Here is a 6,070-nt window from a genome sequence, read left to right on the forward strand (position 1 = left end):
TCATCCATCAATTTCTATTTTATAGGTCTAGCCCTCCTTTGATATTTCTCTGTACATCACTTTCCTGGCCTTCCCTTTTAGGTCTTTGCCCTTTCTTTTTCCCACTACCTCTTCGTTGTCATGCCCTTTCCACAGGTCAGCCTCTCGTGATACTGTATAGGCTGTGTTCCATGATGTCAACTCCTCCTATTAGTGTTTCAGTGTTAGCAGGAGGAATTTGAAGCCTGCCCCCGAGTTGTCTTCTTCTGGTATCTTACTTTGAAACAAAAAAGCATTAAACTGTAAGTCAATTCTGCATTGATCAAGGCTGGCTCCCGTCCCCACTGCCTGGCTGTGACCACTGAATGCTGAAACTCTGAGTTTTCTTCTGTGGTTGATCTATTGTTGCACAGGGCCAAGAAAAAGTCGTCATCAACAAAACTGCACACCTTGTTGGCAGAAGTCAGGCAGAAAAGCTGGCAGCCAAAACTTGCTCAGTTCTACCTTTCTTTTCTTTTCTTATTCTACCTTTCTTTTCTAATGATAACTTTAACCTCTCTAATTTGCTTCCTTTTTATTTCCCTACTCCTATTGCATCTTACTGTTTTCCCAAGTGCAGCCAGACAGCCCTTATCCCTCACATTTGCATTTTCTTTTTTCTCCTCTCCTTCTGTTCTGCTCACTTATCCCTTTGGTTTGATTCTTACCTCAGTTTATTTGGATTATTCTTTTAGCTTTTTAAAAAAATTCAGCAAGCACCTATTGAGTGCCTACTGTGTGGCGCTACTAAACTAAGTGCCGGTTCCTGCCTTCAAAGAGTTCAGTATTTCCATGCGCTCTGAATACTTGTGCAACCCCTGGGTGGAAGAAAGAGAGAGATTAAAAGAGCATGTTAGTTGGTCACCCATATATACACAGGGTGCAGAAAAATGCACAAAATGGCCTTTATTCCCCGTTTAAATCACACATTCTAACCAATCCGAATCTATAGGACATGTTGATTTTGAGTGGCCCCTTACTACTCCACTCAATTCTCACTTCCTCATTGGGCACAAGACCTCTGTTCTAGATGCTTTGGAGCACTCCTCCCCCTCTTGCAGTCGGTGGGAAAACTTTCCCTGCCTCTTCTCTCCATCCACCTGGACCTCTGGGAACTTCCCTGTCTGATGTGGGTGTCTAGATTGGGTAGTCACTCAGCTCCATCCAGTTCCAAACTTGAATGGAGATGAAGAAGCCTCTCCAGTCCTGTGAGTGGCGGGGGATGGAGAGAGCAGAAACCAAAGACTGGCCTCGGGGTGGAATCTCTTTGAGAAAGCTGAACATTCCACACCGTCATTGACATTCTCTTGGCATGCCTTTTTGCTGGATTATGATGCTAGAAGAGTCTCTGTCCCTTTACCTATCTTGATTTACAGTAACAAAAACCCCTCCAATTAATATAGCTTGAATTTTTTGCCAGCCCTTGGTTAGGGAGATAATGAGAAAAAAACATGTAATCTGCTCTCTTTCCATTTTGGGAAGTGTGATGTGCTCTGCCTGGGTGTTGCTGGAACTCTGCTTGCTTCTCCGAAACTCCCCCTTTCCATCCAAGCACTTTGCACCCCTTTGTTTGATATATAGTTCCTTTCTCCAAACTTCTTCACAACTGCAGTTAGATACCTAATAGGCTCCTCAAATTTAAAAGATCCCAAACTCAGTTGAGGATTTCCCCCATCCCTGAACCTGTGCCTCTCTCATTTTTCCCCATCTCAAAAGACGTCACCCCGATTAACCTAGTTGCTCAGGCTGAGACACTGGGAGTCATCCTTGACCCTCTCTCACACTCCATGTCCAATTCATCAGCACAGCTTACTCGCTTTAACTCGCTTTGCCTTTAAAATGGATGCTGATGGGGATGCGCCAGCCCAGCTGCAAGCGAGTGAGCGCCCTTCGGGGTCGTCTGGGCTCCCCGCTGCCATGGCCGAGCGGTCAGGAGGGAGCCGGCCCCCGCGAGGCCACCGGGGCCTCGGTTTAAATGTAAGACTGGGGGCTTCCCTGGTGGCGCAGTGGTTGAGAGTCCGTCTGCCGATGCAGGGAACATGGGTTCGTGCCCCGGTCCGGGAAGATCCCACATGCCGCGGAGCGGCTGGGCCTGTGAGCCATGGCCGCTGAGCCTGCGCGTCCGGAGCCTGTGCTCCGCAACGGGAGAGGCCACAACAGTGAGAGGCCCGCATACTGCAAAAAAAAAAAAAAAAAAAAACAACGAAGCGAAGGACAGAAAGGTCATGATAAAACAAGGTGAGCAATACATCCTGGTGAAGAAGACCAGCGATGCCTGGTTGCAGGTCAAGCTGGACGAGAACTCCAAAGCGTTTTATGTGCCTGCCCAGTACGTGAGGGAGGTCGGCCACAGAGGCCTGATGCCGCCTGTGCAACAGGCAGCGGGGCTGCCGCATCATTCTGTGAAAACGATGCAGAGTCTCCACCTTCAGAGGTCAGCAGAAAATGTGAACAAATTGCCCGAGCTTTCAAGTTTTGGAAAGCCATCGCCGTCTGTTCAAGGAACAGGTCTTATTCGTGATGCCAATCAGAATTTTGGACCCAATTATATTCCAGGTCAGACTGTCAACCTCAGCCTGAACCTGACCCATAATAATGGAAAGTTCAACAGTGACTCACATTCTCCCAAAGTTTCTGGCCAGAATAGGACACGTTTATTTGGTCACTTTCCCGGTCCAGAGTTCTTGGACGTAGAGAAAGGTGGCTTCTCCCAGGAACAGTCTTGTGATTCAGCAGGAGAAGGCTCGGAATGGATATATTAAGATTCAGAGTCCGGTGATGAGCTTAGCAGCAGCTCCACTGAGCAGATAAGGACGACAACACCTCCAAATCAAGGGCGGCCAGATTCTCCTGTCTACATTAACCTGCAAGAACTGAAAATATCCCACTCGTCTCTCCCCCCCGAGCCCCGGAAGCCCAGCAATTCAGATTAATGGAGAATGGGAACCTCATAAAGATAGTTCAGGGCATTGTTATCACTATAACAGAGGAACACAGGAAAGAACTCAGAAATCCCCTCGTTGGACTCGAGATACAAACATAAGCAAAGGAGATTCCCAAAGTCCAGGAGATCAAGAGTGGCTCAAGCATGTTGATGATCAAGGTAGACAATATTACTACAGTGCAGATGGATCTCGGTCAGAATGGGAGTTGCCAAAGTATAATGCCTCATCTCAGCAGCAAAGAGAAATTATTAAAAGTAGGAGTCTGGACAGGCGGCTGCAAGAACCAATAGTGTTAAAGTGGAGACATAGCACCATTGTGTTGGACACCAATGACAAGGAATCTCCAACTGCCTCAAAACCCTGCTACTCTGAAAATGAGTCTTCTCCCTCTTCACCAAAGAGCCAAGATACAGACAGCAGTCCAAAGGGTCAAGAGAAATATGGATTATTAAATGTAACAAAAGTTACTGCAAATGGGAAAAAGGTTCGAAAGAACTAGTTGTCTTCTTGGGCCGTGTTGCAGGGTTCATCTTTACTGTTTACCAAAACTCAAGGAAGTAGCACAAGCTGGTTTGGGAGTAATCAGTCCAAACCAGAGTTCGCGGTGGACCTTAAGGGGGCGATGATTGAGATTCAAAGGATAAATCCAGCAAAAAGAATGTATTTGAGCTGAAAACCCGTCAAGGAACAGAAGTGCTGATTCAGTTTGATAATGACGCTGTTATCAATGAGTGGTTTAAAGTTCTTAGTAGCACTATCAGTAATCAGACAGTAGAACCCGATGAAGCAATTGAGGAAGATATATCAGATTCACCAGGAATAGAAAAGCACGATCAAGGAAAGGACCATAAGAATCTGAAGAAATTGCGTTCCACAAAAGTATCTAGCAGAGATTCTTCAGAACAGAAAAAAAAAACAAGAACAACTTAAAGAAGTGTCTTACACGACGCCCCACTTTGCAAGCTGTTCGTGAAAAAGGTTATATTAAAGATCAGGTATTTGGAACCAATCTTGCTAATCTGTGTCAGAGAGAGAATGGCACAGTGCCAAAATTTGTGAAATTGTGCCCTGAACATGTTGAACAATATGGGTTGGATGTTGATGGGATTTACAGAGTTAGTGGCAACTTTGCAGTGATCCAGAAGCTGAGGTTTGCAGTCAACCATGATGAGAAATTGGACTTGAAGGATAGTAAATGGGAAGATATTCATGTCATCACTGGAGCACTGAAAATGCTTTTTCGAGAATTACCAGAACCTCTCCTTACATTTGATCATTTTAATGATTTTGTTAATGCAGTTAAACAAGAACCAAGACGGCGTGTCTCTGCTGTGAAGGATCTAATCAAACAGTTGCCAAAGCCAAATCAGGACACAATGCAGACTCTGTTTAGACATCTCAAAAGAGTTATAGAAAACGGAGAAGAAACCAGAATGACGTATCAGAGTATAGCAATTGTGTCTGGTCCCACTCTGTTAAAGCCAGAGAAAGAGACTGGTAACATAGCAGTTTATACCGTCTACCAGAATCAGATTGTAGAGTTAATTCTTCTCGAGATAAATTCCATCTTCAGACGTTGGCTCTTACTGAAGACAACCTGTGGAATAGAAGCCAGATTTCATCAGATTCCAAGTCCTTATACCTGATGTATTTTATGTTTGGACCAAGCAGTGATTCTTTGATTTTGCACTTTTCTGAGGGACCGGAAGGGAATGGGAGAGTCCAGATGTGTGATAGGCCCTCATATTTGCTGCTCTGTTGCAAGTTGATAGAATTGTGTGTACGTTTGAATTAATTTTATCCTGAATGTTTGCACTTCATACTCTGAATTCCAGTAAAAATCAAAACTTGCGATTCTAACCAGTCATATACACTGGATAATTTGGTAAGAATACTACATTTTTTCTCCTCAAACTGGATAATGTAGAATTTCTTCTTATGATTCAATAGGTTCATCACTTTATAAAACAATACTTACTATCAGTTATTTTGAAAATGCTCCTGGGCATTTTAAACAAAATGAAGTATATCTGTTTTGAAACCTGTGTATTCTTTTTTCAGGGTTTCTTGCATACAGTGGCATCCTGACTGCTAGGACCCATTATAACCCAGATGCGATCCCTCGATGAAGGCTTGCTGTCTTCACGGAGTAGCACAGCAGCACACTAATAGTACTTAAAACATTGTAATATACTGGACTTTAATTTAGCATAAGCCGGTTCAGGGTATTTTGGGGCTGTCTGTGCTACACTGACTTGTAGCTAACAATCCTAATTCTATCTAGTGCCATACTGAGTTCTTGGTATGACCCTGTGGAAACCAACGTTATTTGTTGTAAATACAGGCTAAAGGCTCACTGTCCTTTAGCTTATGTATATAATTGTGCTATATAGTCTCAGAGCGCATTCTAACCCCTCATTACTAATCACGATATTGGTCATTCTTTTCTGTGAATATCAGGTTTCCTCCAGAAGTAGGCCGTTATTTAAGAAAGTTAACTGTGTGCACTTTTAGATTTTAATTACATTTACAGGCAAATCACTGTAATGCAAATGGTACTGGAAAAATGCTGAATAGACTTGCTAAATGGTAAATGCACTACAAGAGGAACCTTTTAGATTATTTAATATGTACAGAATACATTAGAAAAAATTTATTACAGAATTCTAACTCTGCAATACGAATAGTGGAAACCCATGTGTAAATTAGATGGATGTCAGATCGAAAATGACTGTTAAATTTGAGAATTTCTTTTTACACTACTGTTGTAGATTGGTTTGTATAATAAAACAGGGTTTGGAAAGTTTTGTTACAGAGAGCATGGTCTGCTGAAGATTTTTTTAAATGTATTTTTCTAGATTAACTGCTGTATATGAAATGTCTAATCTGAATAAAGAAAACTATAAGAGGTTTAGAGATTTTTCCATTGGAAATGTGCATTTTGGTTTTTAATTTTGGTGGGTTTTTTTTTGCATTTACTGGCACGTTCTTATAATACCTCATTTTTTAAAAAATCAACTGAATCCAGTATTTCCTGTGGCAAATGTTTTCCTCATTTCACACCTTTTGTGCTCCCTGCCATGCCACTGCCTCTACCACCCACCCCT

At 42.9% G+C, this 6,070-nt stretch overlaps 1 pseudogene across 1 annotated transcript; it reads left to right on the top strand.

Moving 5' to 3' along the window:
• Positions 1-1,873: 1,873 nt before the first annotated feature.
• Positions 1,874-4,609, top strand: LOC307180630 (rho GTPase-activating protein 12-like; annotated as a pseudogene). The gene is made up of 2 exons: positions 1,874-1,946; positions 2,227-4,609. The product of its transcript is annotated as a rho GTPase-activating protein 12-like (transcript).
• The last annotated feature ends 1,461 nt before the right edge of the window (positions 4,610-6,070 follow it).

This window comes from Stenella coeruleoalba, assembly GCF_951394435.1.
Source record: "Stenella coeruleoalba genome assembly, chromosome: X".
In the NCBI taxonomy this organism is placed as follows: Eukaryota; Metazoa; Chordata; class Mammalia; order Artiodactyla; family Delphinidae; genus Stenella; species Stenella coeruleoalba.